At 39.3% G+C, this 19,404-nt stretch overlaps 1 pseudogene; it reads right to left on the reverse strand.

Annotated features, from left to right (window-relative positions):
• Positions 1–204: 204 nt before the first annotated feature.
• LOC145895461 (uncharacterized) lies at positions 205–10,932 on the reverse strand (annotated as a pseudogene).
• Positions 10,933–19,404: the final 8,472 nt, after the last annotated feature.

Genomic DNA, 19,404 nt, shown 5'->3' on the forward strand with positions numbered 1-19,404 from the left:
AAATTTGTTGTTTGGTGAAAACTTTGTTTGCCTTTTTAATGAACCTTTCAACCAATGTACTAGAGTATTGCCTTTTTATTTTGCCCAAGCGCTTGGGGTATTGTTGTTCATTTACCCAACCACCTTGTTATAATGACATCCAATTTTCTTGGCAGTGTATATGCATATATTCATCACACAATAAAAAACAAAGGCATGGAAGAGAATATTATTTTCAGCAAAGCTGCAATATGCAAAGACAGGCCAGCATGTTGTCACTTGTATCGGTCTGCGGCTGCGGGTTGAACACAGAAGGTATTTCCAAGGTCGGTTTCATTCTGCCACTTGTTCTAAAACTCAGGGTATTTTCTGAGCACTGCGCAATTCGAATGTGTCATGGCAATTTAAAGCGTTGCACTGAAAAATAAATTTTGGAAAAGGTGAAGACACATTAGTATGCGTTTTGTTGCATATAAGACAGAATAATCTTTTTGTTTGGGTTAACGAACACCTAATTTACCGTTCGGCCCCTTGTCATGAATGCGATGTTGAACGTTTTGCCACTAATTTCCAAATATCAACTGTATGCGCAGTTTCTGCTTTTTAACATACTTCGCTGACTTAAAGTGTATTAAGAAAACCTGTTCAAACATTTGTCTTCACTCACAGCTTAAGCTGGTTTGACCAACCCTATATATATACTTGTATCCTTGCCTGTTGATCTACACACTAACAAACACAATATGGGCCCATATACTGCTCTAACGTTCGAACACACAGATTGAATGTTTAACGATACGGCAAATTCGGTTGTTCCTTCAGTGTCTGCCACCATTCACTCATCAAAACCCATTGTTCAGAATGTGGGTGTCGAATTTCAGTTTGGTTGTGTTTTCCTCAGCTGTACTTCAAGCACCAAACTACCGGAGACGAAAACGCAGCAGAACACACCATGGTCAAGCAACCGCTTGGAAATCAGTCGTATCGGCGTGCACAACTGTCTGCAGCTCAAATGCCATTATTGGCTGATTGCTTGTACGTGCATTTGACTATGTGTTGAATTAAAATTCAGGTGCAAATTTACTGTGGATTTTGCGTGAAATTCTTGTGCACACAGTATCTCGGTAGGATATTGACCACCCTAGTCTCCAATTATTCAAACAATTTTATCAAAAGCAACACGGAGATCGACCCCGGCTTGATGTCCAACATCACCATTAAACTGTGAGAAAAGTTCTGTATTGTTGACTTCAAAGTTGGTGCCAGTGGACCAAGGTGCCAAATACTTGTCTCCGCATGTTCCATCTAAGCTGTCAGTTGGCAAGATTTGTCGGTCCACTGTTCCATCAGTTTTTACATCTCTTAGCTGCTCCTGGAGGTTGACAAAGGTCGGTCGGTTCATTGGCAACCACTGCCAACATTGTAGCATGAGTTTGTATCTATAAACACATTTAAACTTGTGGCCAACATGAAGTGGTGATACAAATGTTATGTTTTTGAAACAGCTTTAAACCAAAATTAACTGCCCTCGATACACGCGTAAAACGTGCTAGACCGTGCTGTACTATGATAGCAAGTTAATCAAATGTGCTCATGCCAACATGTATAGTCCTCTGGTGCTTTATGTTTCAATTAACGAATGTTACAGTAAGGATTTCGTATTGATGCAATGAGCTCACAATTTCCAACACTTACAGATGATCGTTGCACGACGTGGGCTTTGGCATCCTGTACCCCTTTTCCAGTGAATAAAAGAGATGACTCTGTTCAATTTCAGGGTATGGCGTGGCACCCACTGTTACCATTTCGTAAAGTAATATGCCGAAAGACCACCTTGAAAATAAGAAAGCACGATTTGTTATGTGGTCGATTAGGCCAAATCACCCAGGGTCTAAAAGTACCCCGTTCTCCAAAAGGGTTCCACTGTCTGCCTGATTGTGTATTTTCTAGGACGGGCCCAGTGTGTTGTATCTAATGATATAAACAACTTACACGTCACTCCGCCACGTAATAGGGACTTTCCCTCCCATCATCCGTTCGGGGCTGACCCACTTGAACGGAACTCGTCGCTCGGTGGCGCCCTTGATCATGCCGTAGCGGTAAACGTCGTTGGCCAGACCAAAGTCAGAAATTTTACACTGCATGTTCTGCAAAGTTTGGATGTTGTTTACGCATAGGAAACTGACAAAACATTGTGAATTAATATCCATTACATGCAGTTTCGAATCCTCATAAAATCAGTCACCGTAGTGCAAGCTTTAACGCTATGAAGCTGCGCCCAATTTAACACCATGCAAAATGAACGTTTGGGTTTTCGGGGATACTTGCCTCTCCCACTAAAATGTTTCTGGCCGCGACATCCCCGTGAATAATCTTAGAGGAGGCGAGAAAATGTAAACCTCCGGCGATTTGTCGCCCAATCTGGTAGAGATTGGACTCACTGAAGTTGTAGATTGGATTCTGGTTTCTCTTGGATGCCTTCAAACCAAATTACGTATCTTGTGGTTGGTCAATACTGTAAAGAACCGGCGCAGTAAATCTGTACTATGGAAAACAGCAGACAGCATCCATTGGCGTAGCTAGGGGACATGTAGGGACCATAGCTTCCCTAACCCAAAAATACTTTTTGGTTATGCGATTGTTCAATTATGGTTTGACTTGTGCTGAAAGCACGAGGACGACTGGTCGTTGTTTGCATTGTGCGTTGAATTTTGATCTGACCACTGGCAGAAACGCAACGGGGATTCCAGCTTTACGTCACTATAATCGCTGGGTTTACAGCGATTAAAATCGGAAAACCCAATTTTCCTACGTAGGTACCAGCATATTTGCTGACGTGAGATTAGGATTTTCATGATATGTGCGGATCACTCCTCCCGATCGTGTAAATGTCAACCTTGTCGGTTGCAAAAATTTCACTGCAACCCTGAAATCTTTGGTTTCCTTTTCCCCCTGACATTTTATTGATATTAATGCCCACCAAAAAGGTTATCATGCGGATCGACCGTTGTGGTTTAAATGGTATTGGTTAGGAGCCGTTTGTTTGCCTCAAGATGTTAACACCCATGCTGTTTACAGCGTTATCCCACGTACGACGCCAGGTTATGTAGAGAGTCGTTGCTGTCAGCAACTAATGTCCTGCATGACGTCATAAATAAGGAAACTATTTCTATCCTAACCTCCCTGCAATCCCAGAGGAAATGAAGCAAATCCCCATATTTCATGTACGCGGTCACCAACAATGGTGATTCGCACTCGTTGTCCGCATCAAGCTTTGTCGTGCACACCCCAATGATCCCCATAATGGAGTCGTGCGGCCCAAGCGACATTAGGAGCGCCATTTCAGCCAGGAAATCCTCCCTGTATGCATCCGCATGAAGAGCTGCAAGAAAGCAAAGCCATTTGATTTACAAATTTTCGGTGAACATGAATTTGGTAAATGTGTCTCAGGTATAGGCTGGTTTGATTGGGGTAACGGTTGCTGGTAATAATACAATAAAGATCTTATAAAATTTCAATATATAACAACCACGTGTCAAAATGGAAAATAAATGTAACAGGCTATAAGCTACAAGTAAAATAGTAAAACTGGCTGAACATGTAGGCTGCTGTTGCCAACTACCTCCAAGTCACACTGAATAGCAATTGTAGCAAAACTTGGAGATTTGTGCCTCAGGTTTCTTATATGCGATATATTTAAATGTCTGCCAGGTGCCTGGCAACAAAGGCATCCGACAACCAAATCAATTTTCTTTAGATTTTTTTACGTAAATGCCCGACAAATTTATTCACAAATCGTGTCAAGGCTTGCAGAGTAAGCTTTGGAAATCTTTTAACGGCTGGTACTTTGCAACTGAATTGAAATAACCTGTCAACGATTTCACGGCAACTTCCTTTTTCGATCCAATGTCGTGCCAGGTTGCTCAGTAAACGACTCCAAAGTTTCCCCTTCCGAGTACGTCTGAAATTTAGTGATGAAAGCCGTTATCTTAAATTGCCTGAGCGAGTCAAAACACAACCCGAGAAAAGTCTTAAGTAAGCGGTTAGTGTCAATGTTGATGGTTTTGATGACAAAGGTGAATTCATCGGTGCGGTTTCCATGATAGTTGTACGTTTATTTAATCCTAAACCTCAGAACAGTTTACGTTAAAGTTATTTTTGGAAAAAGGCAAAATTCTTGCTCCAAACTATATATAAAGTAATGGCAAACCGTGTAAAGCCAGGTTGTTGCGATCTATTTCCCACTTTTGTCCAAATACAGGACCCATGTTGGTCATTTGAAGGTGGTTTTCGAACTGAGAGTAGTTTAGAAAAGGCGCCAGGTCTGCCAAAGATTCTCCGGCGACAAACCGCGATTGGTCAAATATGAGTCTCCTTTATACAACAACAAATATAAATATACCCATCATATTATAGCAGCTCTTGTAAGCAATATTACAAAATATGCCACTGAGTCTTTGTTGGCCGTAAGATAAAAACTTTCGTTCAGAAAATCGTTTTTGTGAAAGGTTTGTCCAACAATAGTAATCAATTCACGGTGTTTGCAAGTTACCTATTGTCAATGCAGATTGGAATTACATACCACCAACTACATTCAATGACATCGACGGTGTGTAACCAAAATTATTCAAAAAAATGTACTTGTGCCTTTTGGTAATCCACCCACATATTTGTGTTGGAAACTTACTTTCTCATTCGTTCTCGTCGACGTCTGATGACGAAGAAGATCAGAAGACACACAGTGGCCAAACCTGCGGTGCCCATAACAGCGATCACGGGGTTTTTCATATTCCTACAGCTGTTGTATCCATCACCAGTGTAACCCTCGCTGTAAAGAATATTTATGCACAGAAGGCGATCACTGAAACATAGTATTAAAATAAGAAATATAAACCAATGTATTTTTTTTAATGGCAGAAAGGTCTTGTCCTTTTGCAAGCCAATCGTGAATGCAACGCATTGTGGTGACATTGCAGTCGCAATCCGTTGCGTAACACCATAACCGAACAACCGACAGTGCAGCTGGCTCAATGTAGCGGAAATCATGTGAAATCAATACAGCCAGCAATAATGCTGAGCTCCAGACACTGTCTGGTGAGAGGGCTTCGCTTTAACGTTGTTATACAATGTTAAGCGAATTCCTTTGAGAGCGAATATTAGCAGTTTATTTAAAGGAAATTTAATCGACTTAAACTTTTACGGGGTCTGTGACTTCAGTGCATATTGCATTGTAACAAAAATGTCATCCACATTGCTATTTAGCCGCCGACAACCGTTGGATCAAAATAATTGGTCGATATTGCCTATGGTCGCTACTTGGTTATATGCCGTGTATGGTTTTCGCAGAATCAAAATCCTTAAGGAATATGGTTTTTCTGCTATTATCAATTAGTTGAAAATATAACTATAACTTAGTAGTTGGTGCGTGCTTACGTAGCTTCGGTATAAACAATGCTCTTAGTTTTAACTTATAGGCGACAAAAGCTAACGAAAGCTAACTTACTCGCAAGAGCAATCATAACCCAGTTTTGGTGCTGGCCTGTCTTTGCATGTTGCAGCCGTGGCGCATTTAGCTGTAGATCCGTGACAGGCGTTGTAGTCTTTGCAGCCGATCCCGCCAATAAACTGATCCACCCCGTCACCACTGTAGCCGGGTTTGCAGGTGCAGTTCAAAATAGAACGATCGTTGCTGAGAACCTCACAATATGCATGTGGATCGCAGTGACGTTCTTTCACAGTTTCGTCGACTGGACAGGGGTCCCAATCTAAACAGAATGATTTGATTGGAGTTTTTCCAGATCATTTAGCGGCTGAAATATATAAAGCAATGTTTAAGAACCACCAAATTCACCGGAAACCTAATGCAAATTCAAGAAACGAGCCTTAAATACAAAAAGTTTTTCCAAGTGCAATATCAAAATGTAATCTTTGCGACACAGATATCACGAAACTATTATTAAGATGGTATTCTTTAGCTGGCCTTTTATTGCTATAATGATTATTTGTTACATATTTCCTTCTGATATCATATATTGGAAAACTTTTGAAACGTAAATCGTGATTAGAAATGATTTGTTAGATCTTTAGAATCGAATTCTCAAACTTTCAAAGAAGTATTCTAAGTAAGCGGGGGTTCCATAGTTTTGGCACCAGTGGTCGTTCCCTATACAAACTTTATCCAGGTCTATGTACGCAACCACGGAGAACAAGTATGTGGCATTCGGAGGTAGTTTTTGATACGTGAAGTTTCTCCGTCCTGCGCTTCGATCTTTCGAAGTGAAACAGATGTAAGAAATTGGTCGGTTTCACCACGACGAGGTTAAATTTTACATGTACGAATAAATGTACTATTTTCACAAATGCATTTTGTATTTCAACTTGTATTCTAAGATCGATACGGTTTACTGTAATTAATGAAGAATTCAATGGAAAAACACTTTCGACCTTGAAAGATTTTGTAGGTTGTCGTGTGTGTACTTACTACCAATGGTCTTGAGTATGCGTCATCCACTATGTAGCGCAAACGATACTCAGGAGGTAAAATGTTGGTAATAACATCGAGAATGTGAGGTGCTGTCCACTGCAAGACTACAGTTATTGTATGGTCTGTGTGGTTGCGGTACCAATTGACCATTGTGAAGTCTAGTGGTGGCCCCGAAGACGAAGTCAAGTCTAAATTAGAAATATATTGAACATGGTTCTTCGTAATCAAACAAACGCGGACATGGTAGACGTTGGTCATATATTCTAAGAGTATTTAAAAGTAGTAGATATAAATTGTTGCAGCCTAAACAAGAAATGTACACTCACTACTCAGTACTTGTTCACGGCGACAATACTCGGAAGCTGCTTGCTCGTCGACAGGATGCTTGTTGATGAGGTGATAGCCGCAAAACAGATACACGTCATGGCCATAATTCCTGTCTACGCCAATTATACATCGGCCTCTATAAGCCATAATGTGGAATGTGTAGGAGCGACCGAACCGGATGGGAAACGTGATATTTGTTTGATTCTGAAAACAACCGTAAAACGTATAGAACCAACGTGAATCCAAGACAGCACCTTTATGAGGATGTTTATGTCAATTTTGTAGTTTTTTTGGGCAATTTTGTGTTTGTTTGGGCTGGGTGAAACAAGAAATTTTTAAGTACCTACAATTTAACATTTGGACGTTCTTATACCTTCATGATTGTTTTTATCTGTCCCATTGGACAGGGCCGGTCCACATCTTCCAATGCAATAACGCAACTTTCCGAGCTTGTGCAGTTCGTCACGTCCTCTGCTTCGCAAGGGTATTTGCACTCCACAAGTTCTCCTTCAACGTTTGTGACCCACATTTTCATGCCGATCAACGCCTGGCAGTATTCGTCCTTCTCATAATCGTTTTCTACAAACAAAATATGATTGTAGAAATCATCGCGTGATTATGAAAACGAATGCTCTCTGCTTTGTCGTTTATGCGCACTTTCCGCAGCACTTTAAAAAGATCTAACGATCTAAGTAATTCAATGCGAATCAAGTTCAAGTGACTAATTTCCACTTAAGCGTAAGCAAGTGCTACATTGTGCATGACAAAATGTTGTTTCATATGTTGTAATGTTCCTTGAAATGTTTTTTGTTTTAAATTTTGATTTGAGGTACTTGCCGTAGGCCAATGTATCGTCGTCACTGTCAAAAAAGCAATACATGAATCCGTCGTGATCGTCTCCTAAAACAAATCGATCTTTAAACGATGGAGCTAATAATGATTTTTAGTGAGCGCAGACAGGGCCACTGTTTCCGCAAAATTCCGTTCATTAAATTTTTTTTACAGTCGGCGATAAGATGAAAAGTCTGCAATAGGACGTGTGCTGAGTTAAATGAAATTCTTTGAAACAACTCTGTGTAAGACTCTCTTGACACCTTCGCAGAGAATGCACAACAACATTACCCACATATCATCTGTCTGCAGCTTATACACAATTAACACTACCCACCCTTCAGTGTCCAGTTGTAAGTAACGCTTAGTTTTGCGGTGGAGTGGTTTGTATGATCGGAAAGGTGAAGATTAGCGTAATAGAATGTCTCGACAACCATCAATTCATCATTCTGTATACTGGGACTTTGGCAACCGACTCCCCCAATGGATCGGTCAATCCCATCACCGCTGTAGCCAGGTTTACAGGTGCAGTTTATTCGTGAACGATCTTTGCTCAGGATCTCACCAAACGCATGCGGATCGCAATGACGTTCTATCACTTCTCTGTCTATTGGACAGGGGTGGTTCCAATCTGTGGAGAAGTAAGCGAATGAAGATTTCATCATACCAGAATAGAAAAGACGACTTTCTACAGCAATTTCACCTCAGCAACCGCCACCAACACAGACGCTTTATGTTAGTCAGTGGTTTTTGATAATATATTTTCAATTCTTTCATAATTTTAATTGAATTTAATCATTCAAGGTGTTTTTAAGCTAAGCCAACGTCTGCACAAACCTTCAAAGAATTCTTCTATTTCTGCCGCGGTTCCAAAGTTTTCGCAAGTCTCTCCACCAGGACAGGTCTTATCACCAAGATTCATGTAAGTGAATGCCTTGAACACGTAGGTTTTATTCGGGCGTAGCCCACGGTAAGTGTACGTGAACACATCTTGACCAGGAAATGGTATCACCTTTAACGAAATGAGGAAACATTTGTTGGTCTGTTATGTCAGAAACGACACTCAAATACAACGAGTTCGCAAGGCCTGCAAGTTTATATTTAACATGTCAAATATATTAACATTGTAATAGAATACATGCAGTAGGGTACAGAAGCACTACAGCATTAGGGGATGTTGTGGTCACACTATATGCGAACCATTGCGGTCTCTTTGCATATGAGCACAACTAACAATCAAACCATGCTGTAAATCCTGAACAACTTTTACACATGGATTTTACCTCAACTGCCTTTGAGTGAAAGCCGGTTTGATTCTCGTACAACACCAAGTATTTGTCAGGCAAGCGGTTTTCAATGTTGTCTACGACATGAGGTGCTTGCCATTGTAACATCACCGTTATTGTGTGGTCCTTGTGATTTTGGAATGCTTCGAGCATTGTGAAGTTGATTGGTGGTCCCGATGACGATGTCAAGTCTAGGTTAAGATATGAATTTTTGCATCACGGACCAATTACTTAACTCGTTTCAGATGTATTGAAATCATTACAATAGCGTGAAGCACATCAAAGTTTAATGAATTGATTTTTTTTGTATTTTGGCATCTTTAGATCCCGCAAAAGCGGATTTCATTTACAAATATATGAGACATAAACTCTTAAACTTCACTGTGTCGTTAACTGGTGCAGGAATCTTCTCTTGTCATGGCTGTTGTAACATGCACTTTACCAAACGTTTCAAAACCAAAGAAATGTCCAACAATACAACTCACTACTGAGTACTTGTTCACTGCGACAATACTTGTAAGCTGCTTGCTCGTCTACCGGATGCTTGTTGATGAGGTGATAGCCACAGAATAGGTAGATGTCGCTGCTATGTTGAGTTTTACCAAAAACTCGTCTTCCACGGTACCCGAAAATGTTAAAATGATACGAACGACCGAATCGGATAGGAAACGTGATGTTGGTTTGGTTCTGTAATCAGCAACCATTTGGGGTCAAATAAACTTACACAAACAATTAGTTGGGTTTGAGTTGTAATTCGTGTTTTGTTTTTTCATCGTAGGCTGTGGAATACGGACTATACCATTTAAAACACCAGGCAAATAAGGAAATCAATTTTTTAATATATTCATTTCAGGTGGAAACCAGCACGCGTGCCATTTTTTAAACAAAGGCGTGCCAAATTTGGTGGTTAACCAAAACCGACATAAATTCCGCGAAAATAAAACGAATCCAACGTCGCATTTGTCGTCGACCACTCTATATGTGGAAATCATGAGTGTTGTCTCATTTCAGTATCGTCCTGTCTGGCAGGATGGTTGGTCATATATCCGGAAATTATTATTGGGGCATTTGGTGAGTACTAGCATTGCGCATGTAATCGGAAATACCTTCATTATGGCCTTTATTTGTCCCATTGGACAGGGCGGATCAACATAAGTGGCTGTAACGCAGATTTCTTCACTTTTGCAACCCTGTAGATCAACTGACTCACACTGGTAGGGGCACTCCACATAATCCCCATTAACGTTCGTCACCCACATTTTCATGCCTATCATGGATTGGCAGTAGTGGTCGTGGAGGTCGTAGTAATAATCCGAGCCTGCAACAGATTGATAAACTAAAGACAATTTGTAACAAACTGTTTTTGGCAGACTATTTCGAATGGTTTTGTGGCACACGAGTCAACCTGAAGGTTTTTTATAAAAAAAGAATCAAACTGACCAACTTGATGTCTTATTTCGATATTTGAATTTCATTGTTAGTTCTCAAAAGTTTGTGTTTTTAAACCACACGAAACTTGTTCACTCTATGCTGTACAGTAAGCCTTTCTCTAATTTATGTAGATATACTCGCCTTTGGCTGCAATGTGGTTGTCCCGGTCGAAAAAACAGTACATAAAACCATCGTAATCCTCATCTAAAAACCAAAATACTCAACTCTTTCGGTATTTGAAACCACACTCAATACTTAATTGCACAGAAAACACTTAACTATAACTTTGCCCACTTTGAAATAACTGTATATTTTTTTATGCGTTAAATTCCTATGACTTTGAAAATCTTCGTATGCAGCATGTCGTGTTTGTTTATTTGTACTCAAAAGACTGTGATTTCTATTTACTTTCCACTGTCCAGTTGAAGGTGACGCTGAGTTTAACGGTCGAGAGGTTTTTGTTACTGGGAAGGTACAGTTCAGGGTAATGGGATATCTGGATTTTCTTCAAGTCTCCAACCCCTGTTGGTATAACACTAAGATTAAAGCATATCATATAATTACTACCTCACCTATTCTTGATATACCGACCATTGCAAATATCATACATTCTACAGATGTATTTTTTTTACCCATCCGCATACTATTAGACCTTTATATATTCTTTGGAAGCAATCATGCAATTAAACAGCATTTTTAAAAACCGTTGCACTTCTTTATGTCCCAGACATTTGTGTCGGGTGTCGCGTACAACTTGTCGCTTTGTGCGTTTTCTCACTATTTGGTGCACCATTAGTTTTGAGTAAACTTGTTATCCCAGAAATACGTCATTCATGTAGTTTGCGGCTTTATTTTAATAGAAAACCAAAGGCTAAGATTTGTTAGATTGAATGAGCGTCCAATTTTAATATAAATTATGATATTTTGCAGTGGACTTACGATCTTCATTTGAACAATTGTTTGAGGTCCGTTGTGCCTCGGACGTGGCCACTGGTAAAATGCAGAAACAGCTAAACGTGGAATGTTTCCACATCCTGTATTAAACTACATCTGTGGTTGCTGCAAAAAGTGTTTTTTTGTCTCTTTCAACAGAATTTCCTCACGTATATTATTAGTTGTACAAGGACTAAAGCTTGACAACTTACGAATTTAGCATTATTGCATATCTACTGAGTAGAGACATTAGCTCGCACAAATCACTCAGCTGTAAGTTGCATCCTGGAGCATTTTTCCAAGCTTACTTGCTGCGCCATTCCTAACTAATTCCTTTTGAAGTACAACATTATATGAAAACGATGACTAAGCCATGCAGGCAAACAGCTATCACTTGTATACTTGTCTGCGGTGGCGCTTTTAACTGGAAATGTGTCTTTTTTCGTCTCACTGTACCGAAACCGCAATGGAGTGCAGCCAACGCTACTCGTACCTGGAACATAGGAAATGGTAAAATCCCATGGTTTTGCTCACAATGCAAACGAGCTCTGCGCTGCCCCGTCGTGATTAGTGTTTATCTTTGCCCAATTACATCGATATTGGGTTGTTAATGACTTTCCCTGTTCTTGACTTATCGTGTCAAAGAGTATGTTGCTCGATTCCGGACGGAGGGCAATAAAGATAAATTGTCTCATGAAGTATATTGCAACAATAACTAGGTATTTGATTGTACTGCAACCAATACATAGCGTAGATCTGATACTACCAACTCAATGGAAATGCAAAAAACGCATTATATTTTAGAATTTGTATAATTCGAGTATGTTTGACAAACTCATGCAGTTAACCGAGTTCCAACAGGCTGAATATACAATTGAATTTTATCACATAACATAAACATTGGAGCATGTAACTTCATAGGCAGCATGTCTTGTTAGTTTAGAAAAAACTGTTTATAAAAACGTAATGTTAAATTGAAACACTGCCGGGGGTGCGCTGCTGCAAATAGTCCTGGGGCGCTAATATAGAGATAATGCATCAACAGTTACTATTTGTTTTGTTTTCGAGTCAATTATTACATTTTCTGAGACGATAGGTATGTTGTTTGACCTGCGACAAGACTGAGGTTTTGAACAATTTGTTGTTCAAACAATTTACTAAAATTTATTATTTGGTGAAAACTTCGTTTTTCTTTTTAGTGAACCTTTCAACCAATGCACTAGAGTATTTATTCAACCAATTGTTAATTCACCCAAATACCTTAAAAATATTAGGTTCTGAAATTCTCTACTTAACGTTTTTTTCTGCGTGAAAGAAAAAATAATTGAATTTAGGTAAGATTGCCTTTATATTTTGCCCAAGCGCTTAGGGTATTGTTGGTCATTTACCCAATCACCTCGTAAAAATAATATTCAATTTCGTTGACAGTCTATACTCATATATTCATTGTACAATAATAAACAAGGGCATGAAAAAGAACATAATTTTCAGCAAAGGTCCATGTGTTCGACAACAGGAAAAAAAAATTCTTGTGAAAAGTTTAGCCAGGAAAGGAATTCCATCCACGAAGGTTCCAAGTTACTCATTGACAATGCAGAGTGGGATTTCTTCACGTGCTGCATTCAATGACATCGACGCTCTGTAACCAAAATTATTCAAAAATCGACATCTGCCTTTTGGTAATCCACCCACATATTTGTATTGGAAACTTACTTTCTCATTCGTTTTCGTCGACGTCTGATGACGAAGAACATAATAAGAAACACAGTAATCACACATACGGTCACAAGAACAACGATCACGGGGTTTATCATTTTCCTACAGCTGTTGTATCCATCACCGGTGTAACCCTCGCTGTAAAGAATATTTATGCTTATATGGCAATCTTTGAAGCGTTATTTAGTATTCAAATTGAAAACAAAACAATTTGTTAGGAATATAAACAAAAGAGCGGCCTTGAATGCAACTCATTGTGGTGAATTTGCAGTCGCAATCCGAAACGTTACACCACGACCGAACAACTGTTTGGAACTAATATTGCTGCTCTCGATGTGGCGAAATCATGAAAAAAACAATATACAGCCAGCAATAATGCCAAGCTAGATTGCCTTTGGTTTAGGCATTTTAATGCAACGTTGCGTAAATGTGTTTGTGCAAGTAGCTGTTTTTAAACAGAATTGTGATCAATTTACATTGTTGCGGGCACTGTGATCAAAGTGTAGATGGGATGGTTTTAAAAATGCGATCCAGGCTGCTAATAAAGCAGACGACATCCTTTGGCTTTAAAGAAACTGCTCGATGTCGTTTATGTTCTTAATATTCCATGCACAGAAAAGCTAACGAAAGCTAACTTACTCGCAAGAGCAATCATAACCTAGTTCGGGTGCTGGCCTGTCTTTGCATATTGCAGTCGTAGCACATTTAGCTGTAGATCCGTGACAGGCGTTGTAGTCTTTGCAGCCGATCCCGCCAATGAACTGATCCACCCCGTCACCACTGTAGCCGGGTTTGCAGGTGCAGTTCAAAATAGAACGATCGTTGTTGAGAACCTCACAATATGCATGTGGATCGCAGTGACGTTCTTTCACAGTTTCGTCGACTGGACAGGGATTCCAATCTAAACAGAATGATTTGATTGAAGTTTTTCCTGATCATTTTGCGGCTGAAATATATAAAGCAGAGTTCAAGAACCACCAAATGCACCGAGAACCAAATGCAAAAAGTAAGAAACAAACCTTAAATACAAAAACGTTTTTCCAACTAAAGTATCAAAATGTAATTTTTGCGACACAGATATCACAAAACTATTTTTAAGCGGGTATTCTTTAGTTGGCCTTTTATTGCTATAATGATTATTTGTTACCTATTTCCTTCTGATATCATATATTGGAAAACTTTTGAAACGTAAATCGTGATTAGAAATGATTTGTTAGATCTTCAGAATCGAATTCTCAAACCTTCAAAGAAGTTTTCCAAGTATGCGGGGGATCCATAGTTTTGGCACCAGTGGTCGTTCCCAATACAAACTTTATCCAGGTATATGTACGCAGTCACGAGGAACAAGTATGTGGCATTCGGAGGTAGTTTTTGATACGTGAAGTTGAACAAAGTTTCTCCGTCCTGCGCTTTGATCTTTCGAAGTGAAACAGATGTAAAAAATTGGTCGGTTTCACCACGACGAGGTTAAATGTTACGTGTACGAATAAATGTACTATTTTCACAAATGCATCTTGTATTTCAACTTTTATTCTAAGATCGATACGGTTTACTGTAATTAATGAAGTATTCAATGGAAAAACACTTTCGGCATTGAATGATTTCTTAGGTTGTCGTGTGTATACTTACTACCATTGGTCTTGAGAATGTGTCATCCACTATGTAGCGCAAACGATACTCAGGAGGTAAACTGTTGGTAATAACATCGAGAATGTGAGGTGCTGTCCACTGCAAGACTACAGTTATTGTATGGTCTGTGTGGTTGCGGTACCAATTGACCATTGTGAAGGCTAGTGGTGGCCCCGAAGACGAAGTCAAGTCTAAATTACAAATATATTGAATATGGTTCTTTGTAGTCAAACAAACGCTGACATGGTAGACGTTGGTCATATTATTCTAAGAGTATTCAAAAGTAGTAGATATAAATTGTTGCAGCCTAAACAAGAAATGTACACTCACTACTCAGTACTTGTTCACTGCGACAATACTCGGAAGCTGCTTGCTCGTCGACAGGATGCTTGTTGATGAGGTGATAGCCACAAAACAGATACACGTCATGGCCATAATTCCTGTCTACGCCAATCATGCATCGGCCTCTATAAGCCATAATGTGGAATGTGTAGGAACGACCGAACCGGATGGGAAACGTGATATTTGTTTGATTCTGAAAACAACCGTAAAATGTTTGGAATCAACGTGAATCCAAGGCAGCACCTTTATGAGGATGTTTCTGTAAATTTTGTGTTGTTTGGGGCAATTTGGTGTTTTTTTGCTGGGTGGAAATATTAAAGCAATTTTTATGTAATTTTTTTTGCAATTTAACATTTGGACCTTCTTATACCTTCATGATTGTTTTTATCTGTCCCATTGGACAGGGCCGGTCCACTTCTTCCAATGCAATAACGCAACTTTCCGAGCTTGTGCAGTTCGTCACGTCCTCTGCTTCGCAAGGGTATTTGCACTCCACAAGTTCTCCTTCAACGTTTGTGACCCACATTTTCATGCCGATCAACGCCTGGCAGTATTCGTCCTTCTCATATTCGTTTTCTATTAACAAAATATGGTTGTAGACATCATCGCGTGATTATAAAAACGAAGGCTCTCTGCTTTGTCGTTTATGAGCACTTTCCGCAGCACTTAATATGGATCTAAAGATCTAAGTAATTCAATGCGAATTAATTTCAAGTGATTAATTTCCACTTAAGCGTAAGCAAGTGCTGCATTATGAATGACAAAATCCTGCTTCATATGTTGTAATGTGCCTTGAAATGTTTTTTGTTTTAAATTTTGATTTGATGTACTTGCCGTAGGCCAATGTATCGTCGTCACTGTCAAAAAAGCAATACATGAATCCGTCGTGATCGTCTCCTAAAACAAATCGATGTTTAAGCGATGGGGCTAATAATGATTTTTAGTGAGCGCAGACAGGGCCACTGTTTCCGCAAAATACCGTTCAGTAAAATTTATTTTTGCAGTCGGCAATCAGATGAAAAGTCTGCAATAAGACGTGTGCTGAGTTAAATGAAAATCTTTGAAACAACTCTGTGTAAGACTCTCTTGACACCTTCGCAGAGAATGCATAACAAAATTACCACATATGATAAGCATCTGTCTGCAGTTTATACACAATTAACACTACCCACCCTTCACTGTCCAGTTGTAAGTAACGCTTAGTTTTGCGGTCGAGTGGTTGGTATGATCGGAAAGGTGAAGATTAGGGTAATAGTATGTCTCGACAACCATCAATTCATCATTCTGTATACTGGGACTTTGGCAACCAACTCCCCCAATGGATTGGTCAATCCCATCACCGCTGTAGCCAGGTTTACAGGTGCAGTTTATTCGTGAACGATCTTTGCTCAGGATCTCACAAAACGCATGCGGATCGCAATGACGTTCTTTTACTTCTCTTTCTGTTGGGCAGGGATTCCAATCTGTGGAAAAGTATGCGAATGAAGATGTCATCATACCAGAATAGAAAAGACGACTTTCTACTGCAATTACACCTCAGCAACCGCCACCAACACAGACACTTTATGTTAGTCAGTGGTTTTTGATAATTTATTTTCAATTCTTTCATAATTTTAATTGAAATTATTCATTCAAGGTGTTTTTAAGCTAAGCCAATGTCTGCACAAACCGTCAAAGAATTCTTCTATTTCTGCCGCAGTTCCAAAGTTTTCGCAAGTCTCTCCATGAGGACAGGTCTTATCATTAAGATTCATGTAAGCTAATGCCTTAAACACGTAGGTGTTATTCGGGCGTAGCCCACGGTAAGTGTACGTGAACACATCTTGACCAGGAAATGGTATCACCTTTAACGAAATGTGGAAATATTTGTCGGTCTTTTATGTCAGAAACGACACTCAAATACAACGAGTTCGCACGGCCTGCACGTTTATATTTAACATGTCAAATATATTAACATTGTAATAGAATCCATGCAGTAGGGTACAGAAGCACTACAGCTTTAGGGGATGTTGTGGTTACACAATATGCGAACCATTGCGGTCTCATTGCATATAAGCACAACTAACAATCAACCCATGCTGTAAATCCTGAAGGACTTCTACACATGGATTTTACCTCAACTGCCTTTGAGTGAAAGCGGGTGTGATGTGGATCTTTCACGTACAACACCTTGTATTTGTCAGGCAAGCGGTTTTCAATGTTGTCTACGACATGAGGTGCTTGCCATTGTAACATCACCGTTATCGTGTGGTCATTGTGATTTCGGAATGCTTCGAGCATTGTGAAGTTGATTGGTGGTCCCGATGACGATGTCAAGTCTAGGTTAAGATATGAATTTTTGCATCACGGACCAATTACTTAACTCGTTTCAGATGTATTGAACACATTACAATAGCGTGAAGCAAATCAAAGTTTAATGAATTGTTTTTTTTCGTATTTTGGCATCTTTGGAACCCGCAAAAGCGGATTTCATTTACAAATAATATGAGACATAAACTCTTAAACTTCACAGTGTCGTTAACTGGTGCAGGATTCTTCTCTTGTCATGGCTGTTGTAACATGCACTTTACCAAACGTTTGAAAACCAAAGAAATGTCCAACAATACAACTCACTACTGAGTACTTGTTCACTGCGACAATACTTGTAAGCTGCTTGCTCGTCTACTGGATGCTTGTTGATGAGGTGATAGCCACAGAATAGGTAGACATCGCTACTATGTAGAGCTTTACCGAAAATTCGTCTTCCGCGGTACCCGAAAATGTTAAAATAATACGAACGACCGAATCGGATAGGAAACGTGATGTTGGTTTGGTTCTGTAATCAGCAATCATTTGGGGTCAAATAAACTTACACAAACAATTAGTTGGGTTTGAGTTTTAATTCGTGTTTTGTTTTTCCATCGTAGGCTGTGGAATACGGACTATACCATTTAAAACACAATGCAAATAAGGAAATCAATTTTAAAAATATATTCATTTCAGGTGGAAACCAGCACGCGTGCCATTTTTGAAACAAAGGTGTGCCAAATTTGGTGGTTAACCTAAACCGACGTAAATTCCGCGAAAATAAGACGAATCCAACGTCGCATTTGTCGTCGACCGTTCTATATGTGAAAATCATGAGTGTTGTCTGATTTCAGTATCGTCCTGTCTGGCAGAATGGTTGGTCATATATCCGGAAATCATTATTGGGGCATTTGGTGAGTACTAGCATTGCTCATGTAATTCGAAATACCTTCATTATGGCCTTTATTTGTCCCATTGGACAGGGCTGATCAACATAAGCGGCTGTAACGCAGATTTCTTCACTTTTGCAACCCTGTAGATCAACTGACTCGCACGGGTAGGAGCACTCCACATAATCCCCATTAACGTTCGTCACCCACATTTTCATGCCTATCATGGATTGGCAGTAGTGGTCGTGGAGGTCATAGTAATAATCCGAGCCTGCAACAGATTGATAAACTAAAGACAATTTGTAACAAACTGTTTTTGGCAGACTATTTCGAATGGTTTTGTGGCATACGAGTCTTCCTCAAGATCTTTTATTGAAAAAGATTCAAACTGACCAACTTGATGTCTTATTTCGATATTTGAATTTCATTGTTAGTTCTCAAAAGTTTGTGTTTTTTAACCACACGAAACTTGTTCACTCTGTGCTGTACAGTAAGCCATTCTCTAATTTGATGTAGATATACTCGCCTTTGGCTGAAATGTGGTTGTCCCGGTCGAAAAAACAGTACATAAAACCATCGTAATCCTCATCTAAAAACCAAAATACTCAAATCTTTCGGTATTTGAAACAACACTTAATACTTAATTGCACAGAAAACACTTAACTTTAACTTTGCCCAGTTTGAAATAACTGTATATTTTTTTTTATGCGTTAAATTCCTATGACTTTGAAAATCTTCGTATGCAGCATGTCGTGTTTGTTTATTTGTACTCAAACGACTGTGATTCTATTTACTTTCCACTGTCCAGTTGAAGGTGACGCTGAGTTTAACGGTCGAGAGGTTTTTGTTACTGGGAAGGTACAGTTCAGGGTAATGGGATATCTGGATTTTCTTCAAGTCTCCAACCCCTGTTGGTATAACACTAAGATTAAAGCATATCATTTAATTACTACCTCACCTATTCTTGATATACCGACCATTGCAAATATCAGCAGACATTCTACAGGTGCAATTTTTTACCCATCCGCATACTATTAGACATTATATTCTTTGATAGCAATCGTTGTGCGTTTTCTCACTATTTGGTGCACCATTAGTTTTGAGTAAACTTGTTATCCCAGAAATACGTCATTCATGTAGTTTGCGGCTTTATTTTAATAGAAAACCAAAGGCTAAGATTTGTTAGATTAAACGAACATCCAACTTCAATACAAGTTATGACATATATTTTACAGTTGACTTACGATCTTCATTTGAACAATTGTTTGCA

This window comes from Ascidia mentula, chromosome 3, assembly GCF_947561715.1.
Source record: "Ascidia mentula chromosome 3, kaAscMent1.1, whole genome shotgun sequence".
Classification (NCBI taxonomy): domain Eukaryota; kingdom Metazoa; phylum Chordata; class Ascidiacea; order Phlebobranchia; family Ascidiidae; genus Ascidia; species Ascidia mentula.